At 47.2% G+C, this 26,993-nt stretch overlaps 1 protein-coding gene across 2 annotated transcripts in view; it reads left to right on the top strand.

Annotated features, from left to right (window-relative positions):
- Window positions 1-17,448: 17,448 nt before the first annotated feature.
- Window positions 17,449-26,993, top strand: part of Mgat5 (alpha-1,6-mannosylglycoprotein 6-beta-N-acetylglucosaminyltransferase) — a 282,882-nt gene continuing 273,337 nt past the window's right edge. For both annotated transcript variants that reach the window (XM_057769775.1, XM_057769776.1), the window contains exon 1: window positions 17,449-17,851. The gene's annotated coding sequence lies outside the window, so the exon portion shown is untranslated. The remainder of the gene's footprint in view (window positions 17,852-26,993) is intronic.

Here is a 26,993-nt window from a genome sequence, read left to right as displayed (position 1 = left end):
GGTGTATCAGCAGCTAAGTGTTTGCTGCTCTTGTAGAGGACCAGGTTTAGCTCCGTCACCCATACCAGGAGGCTCCAGTTAGCTATAATCCCAGCTCCAGGGAACCTGACACCCTATTTTGCAGAGGTGTCATTCTGTCTATGGGCCCGTGGCAGCCCACTGCATCATGGGAAGGGTATGTGAAGGAGGATAGAGCTCACCTCATGGTGTCCGGGAAGCAAAGACAAAGACAGGAAGGGACCAGGGACCCCACTTGCATAGCACGTGTGTAGATGTATGTGTGCGTGGAAGCCAGGGGTCAACTCAGGAGTCATCTCCGATTTGTTTTTTGAGACAGGGTCTCTCACTAGCCTGGAATTTACCAACTCAGTTAGAGTCATTGGCCAGTGAGCAGCAGAGATCAAGCTGTCCAGTATTGAGGATTACATGTGTGCACTACCAAGCAGAGCTTTGTTAAAACATGGGCTCTGGGAGATTAAGATTTAGGTTCTTATGCTTGTAGGACAAACACTTCGTTAACTGAGCCATCTGTCCAACCTGAGAGAAGACTTGAATTTGGTTATGCCACCCAGGGTAGGACAATATTAAAAACCCAGAGACACTCATCCATCTAGATATGGATAGAGAGCCTCTGAACTTTAATTTTAAAGTTTCAGCTGCATGTCAAACAGAAACTCAGAACTATGACGCTACTCAATCCATATTAAAAAGATATTCTCTTACGATGAGGCACAACTTTTTAAATTTACTTGAACTAGAGATATATCAAGGGTACAAAGAGAAAAGTGCAATGAACCAGGCCCTTCTACAACACAGAAAGGGGTTTTGCGAGCCATCAATCCAATTATAGAGATCGTAGGTGCTCAGATCTTAGGACCCCCCAAAACTGAAGGTGCCTGGAAGAATCGATGTGAAATTCTCACCATTCTACCAAGGGTCAAGGGTCTGAAACACGAGACCAAGAACCAGACTCACCACTGGGTACCCTGGGGAGCCCCCAGGAGTGGGTTGCACAAAAGCCCAAGACAGTGCACCCGGATATAGACAAGGGTCTCCAGGGTAAGAGCCATTCCTACCTGCATCTTTGCACCAAAATGGCAAAAAAAAAAAAATCCCCTGGGGGACAAGGAAAAAAGGTAGCTCAGGATAGCTCGGTGGTTAGGAGCACTTATTAATGGAGCAGAGGACTAGGTCCAGTTCTCTCTCGGCACCCACATCCGGCAGCTCCTGGAACTCCAGTTCCAGGATATCTGACATCCACTTCCGGCTTCTTCAGGCAGCTACACATGTGTGGTACACACACATACACATAAAGGAATACATAAACGTGAGTGGTGGGGCTGGGGGTGGCAACACCTGAGGAAGAGACTTTACTCGAGCTGTTGTTGCAAAGGAACAGAATCCTCAAGTGAGAAGACCCAAAGGGAAGGCCAGGACCCTGGGTTTGTGATCAAGAGGGCCGGTGAATTGCCAGAGAGGGCGTCAGGTCTGTGTTTAGGACAGTTAGCTGCTTTCTGGAACAGGAAGTGTGGGGTTTTTCACAAAACAAGAGTATGAGAAAGAACGGGCTTGGGACGGTTATTTTAAATATGTTCTTTTTCCTGGAGTACCTTCAATGAAGCTTACGGAAGCATCAACCAAGTAAATGGAAACAATGATTTTCCTTGTGATTTTAGTGACTTTTGACTGGCATGACACCATAATGATTGGTATAAACCATGTAAGATGCAACCTAAGAAGAATTGCTATATTTAAGATAAACCATAAATTTTAAAAGTGACGTGTCCTTCAAGTCGTAACTTTGAATGTGCCACCGGTGTGACCCCAAATCGTGGACCGCACTGAAGAGACTTGCTCATGTAGAGACAGCACAAATGGCCCAGTACTGCCAGTCCAGGCCTCCAAGGCTTCCTCAGTGTGGGAACTGTGTGGCCCGAGGTGGGCCCAGAGGAAGTGAGATCAGAAACAGCCAGAGAAAGATCAAGAGAGAGTTCGCCTTTCTCCTGAGTGACAAGACCACCATCCATTCTTAGGGGTTTAGAGCTTAATACTAACTTTGCCTGACCTTGCTTAGTTCCCAAGACCAGACAATATTGGAGGCATTAAGGTGGGATGTCCTAGTCACTCTTAGGTCTTACGCTGCCCCTGCTCCATGCTGTAGGTGGCACTGGCCGATCGCCATCGCGCTCTCAGCTCTCCAGCCTCTGCTCTCCTGTTGTGATTCCATCATCACCCCCAGCCGTTACTTACTTGCTTAAGTGCTAGGCAGATGCGATTTCAGGTTGAGTCCCTCTGCCACTCCACACATGTACACATCTTTCAGTCGCACTGAAGCCTTTGGGTTACCTCTGTGAGAATACCGGAGGTCTACTCTATGCACTCAGGAGCAAGGCTGGGTCCCCAAAAGCATACAAATATTATAGCCAAGCTAACAATATGGCTCAGTTGGTAGGTTGCTGGGCAAGCATGAGAACCTCCAATCATCAGAACCTGCACAAAAGCCAGGCACAGCAGCACACATCTGGAACTCCAGTGCTGGGGGCCGGAGAAAGGCATACCCCTGTAATCCACTGGCCAGTCAACCTTGTTGAATCCATGAGCTCCAGGTTCACTGAGAGATGCTGTCTCAAAAGATAAGATGGCGAGTGATTGAGGAAGACAGAGGGTATCTACCATTGGCCTCCAGACGCACACACTCATACTACATATATTCACATAAACACATGTGTACCACATACACACATACGCCCTGCTGACATGCTAGTAGGTGGTGGTTTCAGCTAGTCCTCCATGCCACACTAACCCTGGACAGTTCACTATGAAACTCCCTGGAAACAGATACCACTTGGCATTACTTTACAATAGGAGGAAACAGAAGGAAGCCAACTGGTCAGGATCACAGAGCCATGGTCAGAGAATGGTGCAGTGGGTAAAAGCACATGATATACACCCCGATGACCCATGTCCAACCCACTGAAGCTACTCACTTCTGTAATCTCAGCATCCCTGTAGCAGGGTGGGAAGTATAGATGGGAGAGCCTTCCAGAAGCTTGTGGGCCAGCTGACCTGGAGCATGCAGAGTGGAAGAAACAGCAAGTGAGGGAGACAACTGACTCCCAAAAGCTGTCCTCTGATCATTACATGTGGTCCATGGCATGCAAGCCTGCAAACGCATGCGCATGTGCATGCACACACATGCTCATGCACGTACACATGCGCATATACACACAACAACAATTAAGCTGGGTGTGGTAGTGCACGCCTTCAATACAAGCATTATGCTGGCAGAGGAAAGCATCTCTGGGAGCGTGAGGCCAGGTCACAAGTTCCAGGTCAGCCAGGGTGTGACACATGGCTGAGTCCCCAACTCAACAAATAAATAAAGGCTGGGTCTGGAAACAAATCCAGAGAGTTGGACCTCAAGGTCAGTCCTAGTTCGTATTCCTGTGAGAGACTTAATGACTACAGAAATCAGGCTACGGTAGCACATACCTGCAATTCCGGCACTTGGGAGACAGAGGCAGGCAGACCTTGGTGAGTCTGAGGCCAGCCTGGTCACATATTGAGTTCCAGGCTTGCCAGGGTTACATAGTAAGGCCCTATATGGAGTGTGTGTGTGTGTGTGGGGGGGAGACAGAGACAGAGAGACAGAGAAGCAAAAAGAGGCAATTGGAATGGTTTGTGTCCTATGACTTCAGGAACCTGTCTGACCTAGGACGCTAATGCAAGTCAGGCTTGATCAGTACAGAGATGGAAGAGCTGAGGCTGATGGAATTGCTTTGTTACTGTATGACTTCAGGAAGTTTCCTTGAGACCAGTGTTTACCCAGAGCACCTATCTAAACCCCTCGGCTACAGTGAAACCAAAGGACTCACAAGGGGCAGGGAGAAGCACCAAGGGCCTAAACACATCCAAGGCAAGGAATGCAGAGAAAGCCATAAAGCCAGGATGAAGACTGAAGCTATCTGTCAAAATGTATGTGGTGGCTCATCAAGATAGGGGACATCCAGTGTGGCGCACCACACCCGTCTGCACTCTAGGCGCTGCCGTACAGTTCGTGAACCGGGCAAGGGGCTGGAGATTGAAACACACAAAGACACACAGACAGAGACACGGGTCATCCTTGAGACAGGAATGCCCCCAAATTGTGTACCAGAGCCGCGTATGCAGAGATCCTTAACTGATAGCCACGCCCCAGCCAAACCCACCAGAAACCACTCCCCTGCCGTCAGGAACTCCTGAGGGTCTCGTGCTCAGAGCAGCGCTGTAGCGCTGTCTCGGAGCAGAGGAAAACAAGTTGTTTACAAGAAATTCAGGATCTGAGGGTTCACAGCTCCCAACAATCCAGGACTAGAGAAATATCACAGTTAGTGGTGTGCATCCTGTTCAAGCAAAGGACACAAGGTTCAGTCTCCAGAGTCTTTGTGAAGATGTCAAGCAAAGCAGCATATACCTGCAGCCCAGCACTGGGGAGGCAGAAGCAGAAGGCTCCCTGAAGCTCAGTGGCCAGCTGGTCTGTCATAATTATGAGTTCTAGGTTCAGTGGGAGACCCTGATAGCCAGTTTTAGTTGTCAACTTGACTGGATCTAGACTCAAGCTGCTGGGCACTCCTGTGAGAGACTTTTTTGATCTCCTTATTTGACGTAGGAAGATCCACCCTAAATCTAGGTGGTGCCTTCTAGCAGTTCAAATAAAAGGACATGGAAGAAAGAAGCTTTTGCTTTTTGCTTGCTGGTCCTCACTCTCTCTGGCAAAGCCATCTCTCCTGTTGTTGTGGTATTCCCTGGCTGATATTAGAATGTAGACAGGAGCAGCTGCTCTCCAGGGTCCTCTGGGCCCTCAGATCAAGACTGCTGAGACATCCAGTTTTATGGGCTGAGCCATCCCTGGATCCAGCCCTTCAGACCATATCCTAGTAGCCAATTTAATGATTCTTTCCAAATATATATATTTTATCAGTTCTGCTTCTTTAGAAGCCTGACTAATATGCTTGTCTTAAACGAGGTGGAGAGTGGAGTCACTGAGGATGTACATCCATACACACACACCTGCACACACTGTGTGCACAGGTGTCAAAGACAGACACAAGTTGAAAAACACAGCATCTTAGCCACCTCTTTAAGAGAGACACACGGAAAGGATGTTTAGATCATCATCTGACCCAAAGATCCTTCCAAACTTTATTAGCAATGGCAACTTGATTTGCTTCCTGCTGCCAGCCCTGCTGAGCTGGCGAATTTTCCTCAAGCATAAGGCTTCCCTGATTGCTGTGCCAGGGTCTGCTGGTGCAGATAAGAGCTGCCGGCATGGTTCAAAGCCAGCTCCTATTCCCACCTCACTCATGAAAGGCACTACTGGGCTTATGTATGAGCTAAAAACAGGGCAACAGAAACTCCCACCAGCTTTTGAAGTCACATTAACCAACTGCCCCTTCCTTCTCCATCACTGACATAACTTGCGATTTGTAGTCCCAAACAGAGGGAAATACTTTTCCCTTCTTCGCCATGCTTGAGAGGGGACAAAGGGAACACTAGAGACCTGAAAGTCCAAGGAGAAAAGAATCCAGTTTCCAAATTAATTTAGGGGAGTTGTCACATACCTTGCTTGATGTGGAATTCCCCTCTGTATGCTGTGAATACCATTGATTAATATGCTTTGGGTGTGTTGCAGCACAGAATAGGGCAAGGCAGGAATTCCAAGCAGATAGAGGAGGAGAGAGTAGGTGGAGTCAATGAGAAGCCATGTAGCGGCAGCAGGAGACAGACACCTGACTCTGGACGGAAGCTTACTGGTAGTCTACAACCATGTGGCAATACACAGATTAATATAAAGGGGTTATTTTTAAGATATAAGAGCTATCCAATAAGAAGTGTGAGCTAATAGGCCAAGCAGCCTTGTCATAATACAGTTTTTGTGTGATTATTTTGGGTCTGGGTTGCCAGAAAAACAAACAAGCAGTCTCCACCAACACTTGCTGCTGGGTTGACCTTGCTTCCAGGAGCAGGAAGGTTACCTTCAATAGACTCTCACTGTTGTTGGGAATGAGGAGGTTTTCTGATCTTCCAAAACTATTTGTGACCTGCAAGAAATATTTTCAGGGGCCTGAGAGATGGCTCAGTGGGTAAAGCAGCTTTCCGTAAGGCTGACAACCTGAGTTTGATCTCTGGGACCAACATAGTGAAACAGGAGTGCACTGACTCCCACGGGTTGTCTTCTGATCCCCATATACACTCCATGACTCCATGGCACTTGGGTGCCCAGCATGCACACAAATAAACAAACATAATAGAGCGTAATAAAAAAGAAATACTTTATATCACAACCCGTTGCACACATCAGTGACTGAAACATAATATCTGTAGAATGAATAAAGCCATTGTAGCTTATTGCTAGTCGCCCACCTCATGTCACCAAATGGCTGATTGCTGGCTGGGAAGAACTACATCCGATTAGCTCCTGGCACACAACCACTGCACACACAATAACACACCGGCAATTAAGACTGCTGAAGCAACATTGCACAAGACACATTGTGAACTTGAGCCCCGTTCTAAATCTCAGGATTTTCAGACTAGGACAGTGGTGATGGGAAACCTAAAGGTCCTCTTTGCAGAATGTCAAGGTATTTTGCAAGCTTGTTTCAGCAAACACAGTCCACGATGATTTAATCTTTTGTTGGTGATGGCCAAAGGTGTCTCCTCTATTTTAAGTTACTGCCTTTTATAATTTTTCTCTAGCTCAACTTTTTTTGGCTTCTTTTGTGGAGTATCCACCAAAAAAGACTGCTCAGATGTGAGTTTAAGCCAATCAAAAGTCTTTATTAGCCTGTCAGTGACAACACTACCTGTTCAGGGTTTCAAAGTCACCCTGAGCCTTTTCAGGGTAGGCTTTCAAGAAAAAAAGAATGCTCTGGGTTGACATAATTCAGTTAACAAGAACAGTTAGCCAGAAGCAGAACTACAGAAGCCAAAAGTCAAGGTTAGCACATTTAGAGATTTTCCCAGAACTGTGGACTTTGATGGATCAGACCTTTGTTTTCATTTTGGCAGGTGGTACGGTCTATGTGCTGAGTTTTACAGCCTGAATGGAACTTCCATCATGGAGTCAGTTGTGCTAAGGGCTGGCGGTCTCTTACACTTCAGCCCAGTTGATATTTTTGTTTAGGAGCAGTTTTTACAAAATGCTAAAATAAAAAACAATTAAGTCTGATATGCTTTTAAACGATGTATGTGGGTGTGTTTAAATTTACACATCCATAGGTGTTCTGAACAGTTCAGAACTTTCCATCATCCCTTAAAATTATTGTGCAAATAAGAGAATTATATTTTGCATAGCAAGTTGCCACAGAAGTCAATGGAATTCCAAGATATACATTTATTTCTCACAGTTCAGAGTTAGCAGCAAGGGAGATTTTGACTCGAATGTACAATGTGCCCCACAGGCTCATGGGTTTGAACAATTGGTGCTGTTTGGGGAGACTGAGGAATTTGGGGGATGTGGAGCCTAGCTGGAAGAAGTGGATTGTGGGAGGTGAAGCTTAAGATTTTATAGACCTCCCTCACTTTCAGTTCTCACTTTGCTTCCTGGTCCAAGAGCTGCAAGCAAGCAGCCACATACTTCTGCAGCCACGGCTCCAGTCAGTCGGGCCACTCTGCCTCCTCTGCCAAACTATGAGCCAAAATAAACCCCTCCTCTTTTAAGTGGCTGGTTGTCAGGGATTTTGTGAGAACACCAACAAAGTACTGAACACAGAGAGTGCTTTTAAACTGTTCTCGCAGAGTGCCTGGGTGCACCTCTGAGCTGGGCCTGCCTGGGACAGCTTTGCTTTCTTTCGCTCTCGTCCATCGTGTGGAGACCGCGGTGCTGGGTTGGTGGAGTCCACCTTCTTGATGCTGCACGAGAAAAGAAGGACATTTGGAAGAGGCTTTAATGGCATCGCTTTGGCCTCTTTCTTTTAGACAAAGCAAATCTAAGGCTCCAAACTAGAGTCTAGTGGTGGGAAAGATAGCGCAGCCACAAACTCAGAGCATTGAAGTATCACATGGAAACAGACATGGTTCCCAGGAGAGGTCAGGAGGTGGAATCTGGGGTGGGCTGCACAGCACATGCCAAAGATGTTCACATTCTAATTTCTAGAAACAGTGAATATTATCTGATCTAGCAGAAGGACTTCACAAAAATGATTAATTAGAGTTTTAAAAGTTACATACACTTGTGTGGAGGTACTTGTTCCATAGTGTGTGTGTGTGTGTGTGTGTGTGTGTGTGTATACATATGGGAGGTCACAGGTTCTTCTATCACACGGGCCCTGGAGATTGAAATCAGGCCCTCAGTCTTGGTGACAAGCACCCATACCCACTAAATTGTGAGGTCATACCCCAGCCAATGAGCTAAAGACACAGCCACCATCTGTGTTATAATAGAAGTCAAATATAATTCTTGTCTTTGGGTGCTTGCTCCTAAGAGCACACCCTCTTGATCAAGAGTAAAGTTTATCTTGTGCAAATACTTCATTTGAAATGGTGTTCTCTTTCTTGTGCCCTCAAATTTCTGTCTAACGAATGAGACACATGCAGGGAGGGAAGGTGAGGTGGTGTGGATCTATGGATTAAGGAACTGGGACACAGTGTCCAGAAACAATGGACACTTTGAAGCCTGCAGAAGAAACACAGCTCTGCCTCTGTGTGTGTATGGGTGTGAGTGTGCATGATTGTGTGTGTAACCACACGTGTCCACGTGTGTGTGATCATACTGTTCATGTATGTGCTCATGATTGTGTGTGTTCGTATATATTCATATGTGTGCTTGTGTGTTCATGTGTATGTGTGCATGATTGTGTCTATGTGTTCATGTGTGTATGTGCTTGTGTGTTCATATATATGTGTGCGCATGATTGTGTGTATGTAGTCATATATGTGCATGTGTGTGCATGTGTGTGTGTGTGTACATGTGCAGGTCAGAGGACAGCTTTAAGTGTTGTTCTCAGATACCACCCACATTTATATTTGGTTTTTTGGTAGGTCTTCTTGTTGACCTGGAACTTGGCAAGAAGTCTAGGTTAACTGGTCAGTGAGTCCCAGGAATCCACCTGTCTCTGCCTCGCCAGGGTACAAGCACACACCATCTCACCTAGAATTGTCTTTAAACACAGGTTACAGGGATTGAACTTAGGTCTTCATACTTGGCAGGCAAGCACTTTGCACACTGTTGCCCCAGCTCCACTGACAGGATCTTGATTTTGTCCTTCTGGAATCCAGCATGGTAAGATTGCAAATCTGTGCTGTTTTCAGCCAGTGTGTTTGTGGAAGTTTGCTACTGCAGTGATAAGCCACCAAGATAGGTTCCTTATCAGACAGACAGGTTGCTGAGGGCTGGCTCAGCAGTCAAGAACACTGTTGCTGGGCTGGAGAGATGGCTCAGAGGTTAAGAGCATTGCCTGCTCTTCCAAAGGTCCTGAGTTCAATTCCCAGCAACCACATGGTGGCTCACAACCATCTATAATGAGGTCTGGTGCCCTCTTCTGGCCAGCAGGCATACACACAGAATATTGTATACATAATAAATAAATAAATATTAAAAAAAAAAGAACACTGTTGCTCAAGTTGCAGAGGATCAAGGTTGGGTTCCCAGGAACTCCACTTTCCAAACATATAGTAATGACAATAAGTTCCAAATGTCAACAACAGATTTGATCAGTGCATACTGTATGCATGTAGTGAGATGTAACTGTCATGTTGTGCCCTATACACAAGGTAATGATTACATGATTACAAAACAATTAAAAAAAAAACAGGCATGGTGGCACACATCTAAAATCCCATAACCCAAGCCTTTGGGAAGTAGATGTAGATGGATCACAAATTCAAGGTTATCTCAGACAGGGACTTTGAGGCCAGCCCAGGCTATATGAGACTCTGTCTCAAAGAACAGACAAACAAACGAACGAACAAAAAACCCTAAAGGCCCAAAATATTTTAAGGGATTTTTAACTAACAAATATTAGTTATACATAATAATAGGTTCCACTATGACATTTCAAGTATAAATAATGTATTTTTATCATAGTCATACCCGATAACCTCTTTTGTCCCTTCCACCCCTGCAATTCCCCCCTCTTCTTTCCAACTAGTTCTGCTTCCATTTTCGTGTGTGTGTGTGTGTGTGTGAGACCCAGTACTTTCAGGAAGGTTATTCATAGCAGCATGAGCACCCTATCAGTGGCTACATCTCTGAAGATGTCTCTCTCCATTTAACCACTCACTATGTATATAAATCCTCAGGGAAGAGTGAGCCAAAATTATTGTTTTCATCTTTAAGGAGGTGAATGTTAAGCACCTTGGGTTGTCTCACATAGTATACATAATAAAGAACTATCATACCCCTCCATAAATTTGTGCAATGAACCTAAATAACTGAATAAAATTTATATTAAAACTCTAAGCAGCCTGTCATCTTCTCTGGAGGAATTGGGAGCTTGCACCACAGGACTAAAAATCAAAGGGAGGGAGGGGGAGAAAAAGAGTTGGAGACCCTGGAACGAAATGCCCAGCAGCAATTCTGCCATCCAAAGGGTCAGAAGGGCAGGGCATTTCTTTAAAAAGACACTGCTATAAATTATAGAATGCATCTAGCTTCTTTTCCAAGTTTTCAAGAAACAGCAAGTAAGAAGATGGGCGGGCTATTCTGAGATGTCTCCCTATGGCTGGAGGAAAGGTGCTTACGGTAATGCTATTTTGGGTGTTTTCTTCAGGATTACGTTATCCTTTGGAAACCATTTAGGCCACAAGTCTTAGATTGATCTCCTTTTCGCTAATAAATAATCCTTTAACAGGTTGGAGTTTCTTTCCCTCCTAGAACAAGTACCCGGGGTTGCCCACTGTTACTTAGAAGGACTTTTCAAATGTCTAGACCCTTTTCATCTTTTTAGACTTGATCATCCAAGTGACTTCTTTTTAGGTTTATGCCTTAGGATTGCACAATAGCTATCATGACTCCAGGCTTTCAGGACCTCAGTTCAAGGACATGGAGCCCAAGGGCGCTTGAAGTAAAAACCCAACATCCTTTCCTACAGAAACAGGGGGACTGGAAGTGGCACTCACGAGACCTACAGTTCCTGTAGCTGCTCTCCTACTGTTACACAGTTGCAGAGAAACAAAGGGCAGAGAGTGGAGCCCTTGCCTAACAAGTAAGAGGAGCTTGTTCCATCCCTAGCACTACCAATAGAAACACTAGAAACAATGTATCTTGGCCAGAGATACATTAATCCTTTAATCCAGCACTCCGGAGGATCCCTGAGTAAGAGACCAGCCTGGCCTACAGAGGAATTCCAGGTCAGCCAGGACTACACAGAGAAAAAAACTGAAAAAAACAACAAAAACAAACAAACAATAGATCTTTCCCAATTCCTTAGCAGACATGCCCTTAAATGTCATTGGCCAGAACTGGGTCACATGCTCCTCCCCAATCCTACTTTCCAGCTGTATCATAGAAAATGTGGAACCCTCCACAATTCTTACATTTCCTTCTCTCCGTGACACCGAGGTCTTTGTGGCATCCCACCTTTATAAAAGGACTTAGGATTCTTCCACAAGAGGCTCAGGAAACAGCTAGGGGTGTAGTTCAGTTGGCAGAGAGCTCCTCTCCTATGCCAAAGCCTGGTTTGATACCTGGCACATAAACAGGCATGGTGACACATGCTTGTAATTCTAGCACTTGGGAGGTAGAAGCAGCAGTTCTCAAAAGTTCAAGGTCTTCAGCTACCTAGTGAGCTGGGCTTGAGGACAGCTTGGACTATATGAGATCCTTTCGGGGAGGAAGGAGGGAAGGAGATAGGGAGAGAAAGGGTGGGAGGAAGGGAGGGAAGGAGGGAGGGAGGAAAGAAAGAAGGGTCAGTAAGATGACTCAGCTGGCAAAGGCACCTGCCAGCAAATCCAAGACCTAAACTTGATTTTTGGATTTCATATATGACTCCACGAATTGTTCTTTGACCTCCACAGTGCTTCATGGCACACACACACACACACACACACACACACACACACACACACCAGTAGTGGGATGAGAGTTCATTTGGCCTGGGAAGCCCACAGAGGTGTGTGCACCCCTCACGTCACTTGTTATTTTTGAATGTGCTTCCTAGCCGTTCTCAGTAGCAGGCGTGTTTTGAAATAAGTGTGTGGTTGCCCCGTGAGCAAGGTGACTTTATAAGACAGTGTCTCACAAGATCCATTTTGGTTTTGCTTCTCATATATCTTGACCTCCAGCTGCTAAAAACACAGGTTATGCTGCCCATTTCTGTTCATCTACTTGAGATGGCATGCACACCCTGTTCCATGTGTAGTTTGGCCACAAACTCAGGATTTGGCGATCATTACTAGTTTTTATTATTTGATTATTTTTCTTTACATTTGTTTGTTTGTTTTTTTTTCCTGTGTACATGCCACTGAGCATGTATGGATGTCTAAGGACTACTTGTAGAAGTTAGTTCTCTCTTTCTACCATTTGAGCCTCTGGAACTGAACTCAAGTCGGCAGGCTTGGCTGCAAGAACTTTTTCCCACAATCTCACTGGTTCAACTCCATACAGCCACCCTCTTCCCATGGTCCTCATAATCCTTAGTTTCTGCTTGCTCTCCCTAAAATTTGATTTGGCTACTTTAATTCATATGAAATCAATTATCATTTAATACATATTTTATGGTGCTAAGGATTGAACCTAGAACCTTCTATTTACTCTACTGCCAAGCTATATCCCTGACCATGAATTTAATAAAATTTAGCTACTGTAGCCCAAAGGTTACGTACAAAACCTTTAATTTTGTTTCCATTTTCTTTTTGCTTCCGGAGATTGTATCCAGGACTTCATGTATGCTAGAAAGTGCTGTGCCATTCGGCTATAGTCCTGCCCCCACCCCCCAAAAAAACCCTTTCTACTGTGTTTCAGCTCTGGCTGTAATCAAACTAGATGACCCTTCCCTGATGCACTTTTCCCCCCAAGAGCTATAGCTCTTGATTCAAATGTCTATCATCCAGCTACTTAATTAGAAACAACCAGAACTTATTCTGACTGATTTAAGGAGGAAAGAAATTTCTTTAAAAGAAAGACAGGCATTGCCTCAGTGTTTGGCATCTCAAAACAGCGCCCAAAGCCATACGGCACGAGCACTGGTAAGGTTGGGGTACCACCACCTCAGCATCCTGCCACACACAAGCATGAGCGCTGTAGGATCTGGGTACCACTGACTTGTCCAGTTCAGCCATCACCTTAACCAGCAGAGGTTCTGCCTTCTCCAGGAACACAGTAGATAATCCCTCCATGCAGGAAGGTGATTCAAGCCCAGGCAGAAAAAAACTACAACAAAGCAAACACAAGCAAAAATCCTGTTGCTGTGGGGGTAGGGGTGGCACCAAAACAAACACAAGCAAAAATCCTATCGCTGTGGTGGCACTTAACAGAGCCCTGATCGAAGACAAAAACACATGGGACACAGTTTTATACATGTTATGATCACAATTGTTATTTGCTTGACATTTCAATAGGCCAAGAAATGTGGCTTATGTCTACCACATACGCTTTAGTGCCCGCTCTGTTCTTCATCTCTTCCGGGTTGTCTAATGTGGGCAACAAGGCACAGAAGATCCCAGGCTTTGGGAACAAGTTGACTTTAGATTCGAGTCTTGGCTAAGGGTAGGTATGCTAGTTACCTTTTCTAAATCTGTTTATGGGACACAATAAACTCTGTCCCCTGAAGTGTTGTAACAATAAACGTAATTCTCAAAGAGAGGTGAGGAAACAATGGATAACTATGTGACAGAGCATGTTTACTTACGCTGATAACTGAGCAATTATCCACCGTGTGGCACCTGGAACAAATATATGGGCAGCTATGGAGCAATATAATTCAGAATGACTTAGCAACCCATACCGGTAATGAGATGACAAAAATCCAAGACATCCATCATCCTTTCCACCTGACAGCTTGCTGTCCTTCTCCATCCTCCTGTCATCCTGGCTGTTCTCAGCCACTGACCTCGCCAGGGCAGCTGTGACTCCTAGCAAGGGACCCCTGAGACCAGGAGGCCTGTTGACTGTTGAGGATCCGGCACAGAAAGAGGAGGTGAGGAGTGTCACTAGAGCTTCCTGTCACTCCCTCCCGAATCTCCACACAGGATGTATCCGTGTATGTGTATGCAGTGTGCTAGCTGGTTTTGACTGTCAACTTGATGCATCCTAGGAATAGGGAACTTCAACTGAGGAACTGCCCAGCCTGAATTGGCTTGTTGCCATGGTTTTGAGAGATTGTCGATTAATAAACGACGTGGAAGGGCCAAGACCTCCGTGGGCTGCGCCAACCCTGGATAACACGGGTCTGTGATGAAGTCAGAGAACTAGGCAATGCTCCCACATGGCTCCTGTCTTGAGTTCCTAGCCTGAATCCTCCCAGTAATGAATTTTGAGCTGGAGGTGTAAGTCAAATGAACTCTTTTCTCCCAACTGGCTTTTGGTCACGGCATTAGTCATAGTGATAGAAAGAAACTAGAACACCTGTAGTCTGCCCCAGTTGCATGGGGTCCTGTGGTTTTGGGGACACTAGGGTATATAAATCATAGAGGATTAACTGAAGTGTTATATACAGACTGTATAGCTATGAGGAAGTCACCATCTTTGCTGGGCTGTGGCTGGTTCGAGATCACCTTTTCATATAGGTTCTGGGGATGAAATTCAGGTCCCCTCGTTCATACAAGCGAGCGCTCTACTGACTGAAGTATCTCCTCTAAGAAACCTCTTGCCCCATACTCTGTATAAACCCAATAAACTCATGTATTCCCCATGCTAGACTTCGGTAGGATTGTACTTGGGTTTTGTCGCTGGTGTCCTGTAAGGAGGGGGTAGAGTTTTGATTAAATTCATGCAACACATCCATTTTTCATGAGTGATGGAAAAGGTAGGAAGATCACTCCTCTCACCAGAGAGCATGGACTTGACCCTCAGCCGGAAGGCTTTCCCCACAGAAGCCCCAAATTTCGTACTAACTTTGTAGTAAATGCTCTCCCAGGACACACAGATGTGAAGGAGAGATGGACTAGCCCCTTTCTAGTTTTCACCTTCCGCTCTGTAAGGAACATTCCTCTTGTAATTATTCACACAGTGTATTACAGTCCGTGTGCTCATGTTCCCGTGGAGATCAGAGGTCAACCTTAGGTGTCCTTTCACAGATGACCTTGTTTCTTGAGGCAGGATCACTCACTCTTACCTGGAACTCTCCAATTTGGCTAAGCGGGATGGCCAGCAAGCTCTAGGGATCCGCAGGTTTCTTTCTCCCCAACGCTAGGATTACACGCATGCTCCACAAAGCCTGGCCCTTTTCATATAGGTTCTGGAGACAGAATTCAGGTCTTCATGTTCAGGCAAGTAAGCACTCTACTGACTGAAGCTTCTCTCCATCTCCAGTAAATTATTGTCTTTACTCCATAGGAAGAACAATTGAAGTAATATTGTCTCCCAAGAATGTGCAATATATTTAGGTAAGTAAGGAGGATAGATAAGACAGAGAATATGTATATGCGTATACATGAATTTAATATTTTCTTTATATCATACTTTATTCCTTTATATGCATATTGTTTTGGGTTAAAGAATCTGAGGTAACTATATAGAACATCCTATATAAAGTTTAAGTAATTAATGTCCTTTCAGGCAACTGGGTTGGCACAGTTGGGAACCATTCATGGGAACTTGGCTTTCAAGAGAATCTATTATGATTCGAGTCTGTACCCAGCACAGAAAGTCCTGGCCACCAGATGTCACCATTTTTCTTGAGACATTTTCTACTTAGGGAATGGGAAGAATAGCACCTCAGAACGTTCCTGGGGTTTCCAGGAGAGGTCCTTTCTTAGGGTATTGCTCTGCCCCCCCCCCCCCAGATTTCCTCGCCATCCTTGGACACTGCCTGCACTGTTTTTGACAGCTCTCTGGAAGCTCACCTGAGCCAGCCTTTTCCTCCAGGTGGATGTAAAAAGGAAGGCTGATTTTATTTGTGTATATCTCTGGGAGCTCTGTGGAAGAGGCAACACCACAGGTGTGTTCTATGAAGGCCCTGGAGTCAAGAGCACACACACTGCTTGTGTGTCCCAGAGGGCTACTTTATAAAACTCAGAAGAGGAACTCAATTATTTCTAGTTAAAGAATTTCAAAATTCCATAGCCCCCAGGTTTCAAATGTTTCTGCTGGGTGCGGGGTGGGAGGGCAAGTTAGGGTGAAGTCAGCCCAAGAATGAAGACCCCAGGAGGTTTGCAAAGCAGGATTGAAGGAATTCTGCAGGAGAAACCCTTACAGTGTAATTGGATATTGTGACTGCTCACAGGGGTAGGGCTTCCTGTCATTTACACCCTAGATAATCCACCAGTCCATCCTCCTTCCATTCCAGATAACACTTAACCAGGATCTATAATGCTCCATGATGTAAAAGCATGGCCAGCTCCCTGGAGGGCAGACTGATTTAATATTTCATGCTAGTCAGTGTTTCATTGTGGTGCCCTCAGGGCAGGGGATGTGTTTTATTTCTTTTTGAATTTACAGCAGCACGGAGTTAAGCTGTCCAGGCTGCTCATAAAATGCAGACAGAGCAGAGAAAAGAAGCACATTAGAAGATTGTGTGCCTACTGTGGACCAGTCATTGCCAAATCCTTTACAAATATTTCATTCCACCTTCACAATAACCTCATGAAGCAGCCGTTATTACTCTCATCAATAGAACTGCCGAGAGGAGCTGGAGAAATGGCTTGCCGAGGATCACAAAACTAAGGGCCGTAGGTCTGGTGCTTGTATTCCCTGCATTCTGGAGATGAAGGCAAGAGGATCCGGAATTCGAGGTTATCCTGGGCTTTAAGGAAGTTCGTGGCCAGTTTGGGTTAGGTGAGAAACCCCCCCCCCCCAATTCAATCAAAATCAAAAAATCACTAAATAGATTTTTTAAAAAAAAAAAAAAGAGAGAGAAGGAAGGGACAGAAATTCCAACTGCTTCTGCCAATCTATTCTACAAAGTAGAAAAGGGAGCTCAGGGTGTTTGTTAAAGTTGCCAGGACCCCTAAATAGTTTAGCCCGCCATCTCCTCCCCACTGACTTCACTCCTGGAAGGCATCTGTCCTGAAGAGGCCCAGAGAGCATCTTTCTGGAGGATGCACCGTCTGTATCATAATCGTACCTTGTCCCCGACCTTTTTTCGAGTAGTATTTATGATTCCAGCTCCCTCAGTCTAGCACGCTGCCTGTTCCTCCTAGGGATGAGAATAGAGCGGCTTCAAATCCTCTCGTACAGGGTCTAGAGTTTGCAGACGGTCCCCGAGAAGCTGGGGCTTTCAGAATTGGCTGAGCGCTCTGCCAGGGTGGGCGGGGAATTTGCAGAACGTCCCTGCCCCGGAATCCCTTTGCCTAGGAGAAAAGCGCGAGCACAGAAGCCGAGAGAAGTTGGGGAGGTCGATCAGAGACGGGTTGGTAGGACCTCGAATAGATTTCCTTTCCACTCGTTTCTGGTCGCTTGGACCCAGGAGGAACGTCCCTGCTTGCGTCTAGGGGCGGACGGTGGACGCGCTGCGCACGGCCCCGCCAGGGCTGGTAGTTTGCAGACCGTCCCTGCCGAGGCCCGCTCGCCCGGCCGCCCTGCGGCTCCCGCGGTGGCGGCGACGGCGGCTGCCCCAGGCTCGAGCCAGCCCAGGTAGCCGCGCCTCGAGCTCTGGGGGCGCTGTGACCCGGCTCCTGACTGCGCTTGGGACCCCCTGCCTCCCAGAGCACGGCTGTTGGAGAGTGACCCCGACTGCTGTTGATGGTGCTTCTGCTGCTCCCCTACTAGCAGGTATGAGCTGCTGCAGGGTCGGGCGATCGATTCCGAGCTCGCCATCTCCCCCGAGGAGATGCTCGCACTGGGGATCACGGGGGACGCGTGGGGGACGCTAGAGGAGCTGAAGCAGCCCTTATCCGGCCCAGCGCTAACACCGGGGCGGCGTGGGTGTTCTGGCCGTGTCTGATCTGGGACGGGGGTGGAAACCTCAGAGTACAACAGAGGGGCGCGCTTGGAGGGTCCACCACCTGCTCGGGGTTTCCTCTCTCATGGGACCCTGAAGACCCTCTCCAGGCTCTAAGGCTTTTAGGCTTCTCAAGGAACTGTCCAGAGGGCACTCGGGTGGTGTGGGTTGGAGGCGAGAAGCTGAGATTGGCGTTTTGGACACTGGGACCGCGATGAAACCACATAGAATTAGGATGCCAGCGTGGGCCGGACTAGGGTCCTGGGAATCCGGGAGCTCAGAGTGGGATATGCCTTGACCCAGTTGGGAAGAAGAATGAAGGAGTGGGGCCCCAGGCCCCTGGGGAAAAGGAATAAGAATATCCGAAGCTCCAGGCTGGGAGATCAAGGATACCCCTTTCGGAACCCAGATATATCGCTTTGGGGAGCGCCAGCCTGACCGCGATCCAGTCAGCGTGCACCCACGGCCGGGGGATGGCAGAGGCTGCGGGATGCAAGGGCCGACACCCGCGTACACACTCCCCTAGAGCATGCTCAGTGCGGTCCTGGGAACTTCCTGCCGAGTCGCCAGGCCAGCCGCCTCTGTCCCCTTTGGGGCCGCAGCTCGCTAAATTGGAGGCATGGGGTACGCGAGTGGGGAATCTCTGTGCCCTCTTGTCCACCCTTTCTCGTCCCCAGGCCTCTGCCTAGCCTGTGACGGGCATCAGGGTTCTGCTTTCCAGAGCCACTCTGGCCTCTGGAGACGGGGGCGTGGATGTCATACCCTTGCTGCTCGCGCGAGTGGAGGACCAGAGGCCTGGCGACTCGTTGGTCTGCCAGGTGGACCCGCTCTCAGGACACACAGGCTGCTCAGTCGCGCGCATTGACTCTGCGCCGGGAGCAGGTTGGGTGGAAGGGGGTGTGTGAGCCCGGCAACATTCGCGCGCTCACAGTCGATGTCACACACAAAGCCACCGCAAGGAAGAGGGAAGGATGGCGCTTGCATTTTTTTTGTTCAGTGGCTTTTGGAGCACCCTTGAGCTGCTTACGTGTGTGTGTGTGTGTGTGTGTGTGTGTGTGTACCAGAGGATGTTTCCTGATTTGCTGAGGTTGCCTTGGTCTAGGTCTAACAGCTCAGTAACTCCTGGCGCTAATTGCCAGGCCTCGATTTGGTGTTTCTATATGTTCCTGGGTTCCTCTGGGGCCGTGGAGTTGGAAAGCAGCAAGCTGAGGTTTGTGTTGTTTTTTCAGTGGAATAGTAAAGTCACACTAGATCTAAGGTTACATCGAATCAGAATCTATTAAGATCTAAGTGGAAACACGTTCACTAGCTGACCTATCCCAAGTGTGTTGTCAAGACTGGAGGGATCTCTCACCCTCGACTTGTGGGAGACCCTTTGTCGCTAGAACAAGAGCTCACTTGTCTCAGCCAAAAAAGTCAGACCACCTAATATCTGTCTTCATGAATTTTCCCACCCTCCCTTAGTTCCTCTAAATCATTTTGTGGCTTTTGCTTAGAGCTGAGATGGGCAGGCCTAAGTGTGATTCTGTTAGGATGAGAACAAAGCTCCTCCTTTTAGAGAAAATCTTAGTTTTTCTTCTGTTATCAACTTTAATGTCTGTGTGATCCACTTACTTGATGTAGAGCCCTGGAAATGGAGAGGAGGGAAAAGTGGAGAGAGATTGACCTAGGTATCCTTTTTAGGGACAGAGAAAAAGAGGAAGTCTCTGTCTTCAGCAACTGTCTGTGGCCCAGTTGAATGTCTGGGCAAACGGAAAAGATTTGAGTAATTTCTTTCTTGTACTTCCTTCCAGTCTACCTTCCTAGTTTGGGACATTGGGGACTGGGGTCAGTAGGATAAGGAGTCGACAGGGGCTTGGAACCCCTATTCCTATCCAAATGGCCTGTGTGTGTGTGTGTGTGTCCTTGCTTGTGGAGGACATAGGACAACAGCACTGAGATTATAAGCCTGTGTCACCGCCTTGCTTTTTATTTTTAATTTAAAATTGTGTGTGTGTGTGTGTGTGTGTGTGAGAGAGAGAGAGAGAGAGAGAGAGAGAGAGAGAACCTCAAGAGAGAGAGAGAGAGAGAGAGAGAGAACCTCAAGGATCAGTTCTTGCCTTCATCCTTGTCTGAGCAGGCTCTGGGTTTTTTTATGCTGCTATGCCAGCAGAGACCTAGCTGAGCTCCAGGTTTCCTGTCTGTCTCTCAACTTCCCACAGGAGTGCTAGGGTTGTAGGTTTATGTGGGTGATGGGGATTGAACTCAAGTCCTCATGCTTGTGCAGCCGGTACTTTAACCACTGAACCATCTACCTATACCTGCCTGGCCTTTTAAAAAAAACATATGCTCTGGTGGTCAGACTCAGGTCCTCATGCTTGCAAGTGAGTGCTTTCTTCACGTAGCCATCTCTCCAGTTCTCCTACCAGTTGGATTTAAGGTAACCTGAGATGGCAATGGTCCCTTCTTTGAGTGTAGCTGTCCCTGTGAACTCCAGTGGCTGTCTGTCGCAGCAAAGCTCTCTGAGCCTTTGGATCACCTCCTGAGCCTCGTGCACATTCCCAGTGCTTTGTGTGTAGAAGTGTGAACACTGTGCTCATTACCTATTCACACATCTGTGTACATTTTTATAAAGACCATGTGCATATGGATGAGCATCCGCAGCGTTCCCAGGGAGAAGCTGGGAGCTGGAAGGGACCCCAAGAGTTGAGAGCAATGCAGATTCCCTTCCCATGTAACTTACACACAGTTTCAAAAGAACCCCCCAGCCTTGTGCTCAGCTGGCTTCACCAGCATGGAAATGCCAGTAGTCAACAGCTCAGGGGCTTGTCCCAAAAGAGTGACGACTCACTAGTCTTTCCCGATGTCATTCTGCTATTGTGCGTCTGTGTGTTTGTGTGTGTGTGTGAGGGAGAGAGAGAGAGAGAGAGAGAGAGAGAGAGAGAGAGAGAGAGAGAGAGGAGTTATGTCTGTAGATAACCTCAGGTGTTATTTTTCAGGGACCATCCACTTTTTTTGATTTTGTAGAACTCTTACTAGCCTGGAACTCACTAAGAAGGCTAGGCGAGGCTGGCTGGTCTACTCTTTCTCCCTAGTGCTGGGAATACAGGTGCACACTACAGTGTCATAGGCTCTTTTTAACCTGCGTTCTGGAGACCAGATGCAGACCTTCATGCTAGCATGGGAAATACTTTATGACTGAGGCCCTGTGTCACCTCAGAGTCACATTTTGGGAGGGGATAGGGGATAGGGGGTGATCCAGAAATGTCAGTAAAGTCATCAAGGGCAGCCACTGGGAAGATCTGTATTGGGGCTTTGGTGTCCTGTGTCACCATTCAGCATCCTCCCAGGTAAGCCCACTCCTGAGACTGCTGCGTCTGGCTTTATGTCTTCCAGCTTGTCCTGGCCTGGGGGCGGTGGTGAATGGCAGGTCACCAGAGTGACAGCCTGTGTCCATACTTGTATAACGGGTCTGAGGAAAGCCTATGCAGCTCGCATTGCCTGCAGAGTTGCCATATGACAGCAGATGTGTAGGGAGGGGGATTGCTGGTGTAAAGCAGCGAGTAGTGTTGGTGGGGGCAGTGTAGACATTCCAGGCCCTGGACACGAGGGAAGACATCACGCGTCTAGGGAGAGTGGAGGAGCCTTCTGGGTGACAGTTGAGAGGTCTGAGTGGGAAGCAAGTGTTTGGAAGCCGTCAGTGCAGGTTTTACCAGACTGCCTTTAAAGGTAATGACTGCTTTGAAGTTGAGCCGCTCTCAATAGCCAGAAGAGATGGCTTTATTTTAAATCCTTGTTTTCAAGTGAATAACGATCTCCCCATCTTTTGAGATTTTGCATAGTTTTGATTTCCCCCGCCCCCCCCCCGCCCCCCGGGTACCATGTAGCCCAGGCTGCCCTGAAGCTCACTTTGTGGTACAGGCTTGGCTTGAGCTGATCTTCCTGCCTCTACATCCCAAGTGTTGGAATTACAGGCACTATACAAGGTTTATAAATGCCTAATTTAGGTCATGTCCCTATGCTGTTTAACGTGCTGTTAATGTGCTGTGTCCATATAGATACCACCCCCGTGTGTATGTGTGTGTGTGTGTGTGTGTGTGTGCGCGCGCGCGCACACACACATGCCTGCGTGTGTATACATCTCTATAGAATTCCTGTAGAGGCCAAGGTTGATGTCAGTTAGGTATCTTCCTCATTTGTTCCCCACCTTATCTTTTGAAAATCTGGAGCTCACTGATGGAGCTAGGCTGGTTGACCTATGATTCAAGGGATCTGGTTTCCCTGTAAGCTGTACACCTGTTGGTGTGTACCAGTGCACCTGGTCTTTTATGTGGGTACTGGGGATCGGAACTCTGCTTGTGCAGTGGGCACCCTATCTACTGAGTCCTCTCCCTAGTCCTAGTTTTTATCCAGTATCTACCGTGAGCAGTGGCCAGAGCTGATGCTTGCGATGAAGATGCTCTTCCTCTGAATGACCTTCTCACAGTTAATGTGGCCGAACTGTCCAAGCGTGCTGATGCAGACTTGGAGTCCTTGGAACGCTGCCAAGACGAGGTCCCAGGAGCCCTGGTATCAGGACCATGTGCTCCGTTAGGAGAGTGACGACTTCTGCTACTGTGCATTTGGTCATCTGAGCTGTTTTCTTTGTCTTTTTTTGTCAATTCCACAGTTAAATTTATCCTTCCCTGGCTTGGTCCTGGGAAGGCTGTGTGCTGGGGGAAGGTTTAGAGGAATTGTTTTATTTCTTCAGACTCCCACAGCTCTTTTGTCTAGCCCACAAACTTCTAGAATGAAAACAGGCCTTCCTTTTGGTATTCCGTAGTCCCAAAAGTCTAGACAGGCAAGGCAATAAGCCATTGCTGGTGTTTGAGTGTGAGCTCGGAAGTCCATGTGACATGGCTTCTTCAGTGCTCTGAACTTTTTTGGGGGGAGCTAGGGTGTCTTACTGATCAACAACACTGGTCCGGCAGGCAAGCCCCTGCCTCCCTAGAACGGGGATGTGTATTGCTTATGTAGTTTTATGTAGTTGCCAAGGATTCAAATCTAGGTCTTCATGCTCTTGTGGCAAACACTTTAGGAATCGAGCCACCTCCCTTGCCTCTTAATGTCTGGGTTTGATGGGTGTAGCTGCCTTGTGAACTGGCACTGTCTGTCTCCTTCACTGCCAGTTCTGTGTTGCTGCCTGCTGGATGTTGCTCCCTGCTGGAGTGGCTACGTAGAAGACTGGTAAAGAGTCTTTCTCTAGGCTGTTGCCCCTGAGTTCAGGAATGAAGTATATTCCCACACTGTGGTTGCTGCTAAGAGTTGCTTTACCTGAGTTGTGAGTGGAATCCCATGCTTGTAATCCCAACAGTCATCAGTCAGAGGCAGGATTATTGCAAGTTCAAGGCTGCCCTGCTGTACATATCTAGTTTGACACCAGCTAGGACTACGCCGCAAGCCTCTGCCTCAAAACAGCAAAAGTGCTCTTTTTGGCTCATGGCCCTTATTAGCTCGGAAAGTGGCCCAACACAGACCATTGACTTACTTGAAACATTGTGAGGTTTTGTTTTGTTTTTTAATTGAGTTGCCTAACTTTGTAGATAACAACAGTATGTTTTGAAGTCAAAAGATTGGACGTGCCTACTGGCAGAGCCTTTGTCTGACGTGCTTGAGGCCCTGGGTCTGATTCTCAAAAGAAACTTGTTTCCCTGTAGTGTGTGAGTGTGTGATGCGTCTGTGTGCACTCGGGTAGAAGCCGGGACAGGACATCAGGTGTCTTCTTTTATTGTTTTACATCTCGTTGCCTTGATACGGGGTCTCCTCACTCATCCGTTTGGCCAATTAGCCTGGGTGATCAGTGACTTCTCATCCCTTGGGATTCCTGTCTCTGCCGCCCCCCCCTCCCCCCCGCTGAGTTACAGGTGTTCACAGTCATGCACGTGGCTTTTGCAGAAGCGCTGCAGATTTCACTTTGATTCTCATGTTCCCATAGCATTCTTCCCCAGCCAAGCTATTTCCCGAGTTCCCTTGCCTGGAGCTAGGAGGGGCAGCATTTGACTGGGGTAGGGAGAGGAAGGAGGGTTTTCCTCTGTTCCCTCTGTCAGTAACAAGTGTCAGGAGGTGTCAGAGGCCTGGTAAGACCTCGGCCAGCAATGCCGTGCCACCTTCTATGTGAATTGCCTCCTTTTGTTGACGTTCTAGTCTCTCCACACCCTCCCCTTTTCACTGTGTTTGTGATTTGAGTCCCTGCTCCTTGCCAGCTTTGACGGCAACGTTGTTCAGTGGGCAGCATTCACGTTCCATCATAGACATATTTCTTTTGGCTAAATACCGTCATCCTTCTTCTCTAGTTTTGCAACTCAAATGTTCAAGAACTTCTGCAAGGACAGACATGTCTCCTAGATGTTCTAGTTTGCGTTTCTGAGCAAGAGCAACTTTGGCGAAAAGGATTTATTTGGCTGACACTTCCAGATAATCCATCGCTGGGGGGAGCCCTGCTTACTGACTGGCCCTCTTGGTCTAGTACTAAACCTAGCCTATCTGCCTAGGGAGGGCGCTGGAACAGTGGAGTGGAACCCCTCACATTCAGGAATCACACATGGCTGCGGGCCAATCTGATGAGGGCAATCCCAAATTGAGACTTCTTTGTCAGGTGACTCTAGGTTGGGTCAAGTTGATACTGAAGCTAACTAAGACACTTGCCTTTTTATTTGTTCTTTTTTTTTTTTTTTTTTTTTTGGAGACAGAGTCCCACGTAGCCCATTGTGGTCTTGAACTTGCTGTGTTGCCTGGCTTTGACCTTGAACATCTGATTCTCCTTGCTTCTCCACCTAAAATGTTGGGATTGCAGGCTTATGCCCCATGCCTGACTGATACAGTCTGGGGATCAAACCTTCGTGCTTGCCAAGCAAGTGCTCTCCTGACTAAGCCACATCTCTAGCCCTGGCTTAGTTTCTCCAGAATTCATTATGTAAACCAGGCTGGCCTGGAACTTGTGGCAATCCCCCTGCATCTTCTTGCCAAAGGATGAAATTACAGGTGTTTGTCACCATACTTGATTTTACTAGATTTTTTTTGGTTCAGATAACCTGAAAGGAATGGGGAGCTCTTATTCTCACAGTAGAAACTCTGTTTCTGGGCACAGGGCGGCACACTGGAGCCACAAGAGAAGCCAGGGTGGCTGGCGAGTGTGTGGAACTCCTGAAGGCGAGGCCTCAGCAGCTGACTGTCTTCATGTGGGCCAGCTGTGTCCTGGGGTCCCTTCTGATCATCCAGCTTCTCTTGTGTTTATTTGATAGCTCTGGTGTGTGCACTTGGCTGGGATCTGTATGCCCACGATAGCTTCTTTCATCAGTGTGGAAGGACATGCGTCAGTGTGTGGCTTATTTTCAGGGTTATTTTGTTCTGGTGCATTTTTAGAGTTTGGAGTTCCATATCAATCTGAACGTGTGTGTGTGTGTGTGTGTGTGTGCGCGCGCGCGCGCGTGTATACATACTTACATGCATGCATGTTTGTGTGTGTGGTACATGTTCGTGTGCTGGAGGCCAGAGGTCAGCCTTCACCCTGTGGTTATTTGTCAGTTTTAAGATAAGAGTCTCACTGATACAAAACATGAGTCCACAGAATCCTGTCTTCACTTCCCCAGTGCTGGGATCACAAGCACATGGCACCACATTCAGATCTTTTTACCTGGATGCTGGGGATCATACCTGAATTCTCATGCTTGCAAAGGAACCTCTTTAACCACTGAGCTGTCTCCCCAGCACTCAACTGGGAAATCCATAGACCTTTTATTGAGAATGAGTAGGCTCATGAAAAGCAGCAATTGGCACTACGAATCTGTGTGTGTGTGTGTGTGTGTGTGTGTGTCTACACACCATGTGAGGTCATCAGCTTATTGACATATTATCTGAAAAAACTGAAAATTGTAGGGTTGAAGGGCTGAAGTCAGTTATGGACTGGCTGTCAGTTAAATGAATGAGTTGCTATTTCAAACTGCCTTTTTTCAACTTCCCCTTTAAATAGTTTCCACCTTTTTATGTGTGTGTGCGTGCTCCAGTGTGTATGTGTTTGCACACATGCGTGCCTGTGTGCATATGCGAATATACTTGGGGTGTGTGCGCTTTTGTGTGCTCATGCTTATAGAAGCTTAAATCAAAGTCAGCCATTCCCCTCTCTCCCTTCACCCTGCGTTTGAGACGGACTCTTGAATGTGGAAATCAGCCCGTTGCCCAGCTAGCCCCAGGGCTCTTCTCCCCTCCTCCTCAGCACTGGGAGTACAGGTGTGCACTACGATGCCTTAAAGTTTTTCTTTCTTTTTTCTGAAGTGGGTTCTGGGGAACTGAAGTCAGGTCCGTGCCTGGTTAGCATGTTCCAAGTCTGGAAAGTCTTTCCGGTGCAGTAAATTCGAGAGAGACCTTTCTGTTTCTTTACTGTCGGCCTTTAAATGGAACTGCTACAAGGTCACTGTCCCCTCTCCTGTTGCTCCTGGAAAAACAGCAAACCTCATCATTTGAAGGTATAGTTTTGAACTCTTTTTTCATCCCAACACAAAGGTCTCACTGTGGGTTCAGGTCCCTATTTCTTTCGGAGGCTTAGGACAGAATCCACATCCTTACCACTGCAGCTCCCAGTGGCTGCCTGCATCCTGAGGCAGTGCCTTGACCTCCGGTGCCTTTCCAGAACTGGGCCCTTCTATCTGCTGCTTTGCTTGTTTGCTGAACAGAGCAAGGAGTGAGCCTCTGCTTTCCAGACCCCGGGTTCAGCCCACAGTATAATCTATGACCATCCTCATGGTGATCCTAATGTTTTCACGTCCACCTTGCCCTGTGAGGTAGCACAGTGCGGGGTCCAGGGCTGAGAAACTGAACATCCTCAGGGAAAGTTCTTTCTGCTCACCAGGGTCCTCAAAACGCTTTGGAAAAGAATGATTCCATTGTGCCATCACAGGAAACTTACCTGCTTCCTTGTTCATGTATGTATGTGTATATATTTATTATAAATACACATAT

Source organism: Chionomys nivalis, chromosome 5 (genome assembly GCF_950005125.1).
Source record: "Chionomys nivalis chromosome 5, mChiNiv1.1, whole genome shotgun sequence".
In the NCBI taxonomy this organism is placed as follows: Eukaryota; Metazoa; Chordata; class Mammalia; order Rodentia; family Cricetidae; genus Chionomys; species Chionomys nivalis.
Note: the sequence above shows the minus strand (reverse complement) of the source record. Positions and strands in the feature narration are given on the sequence as shown.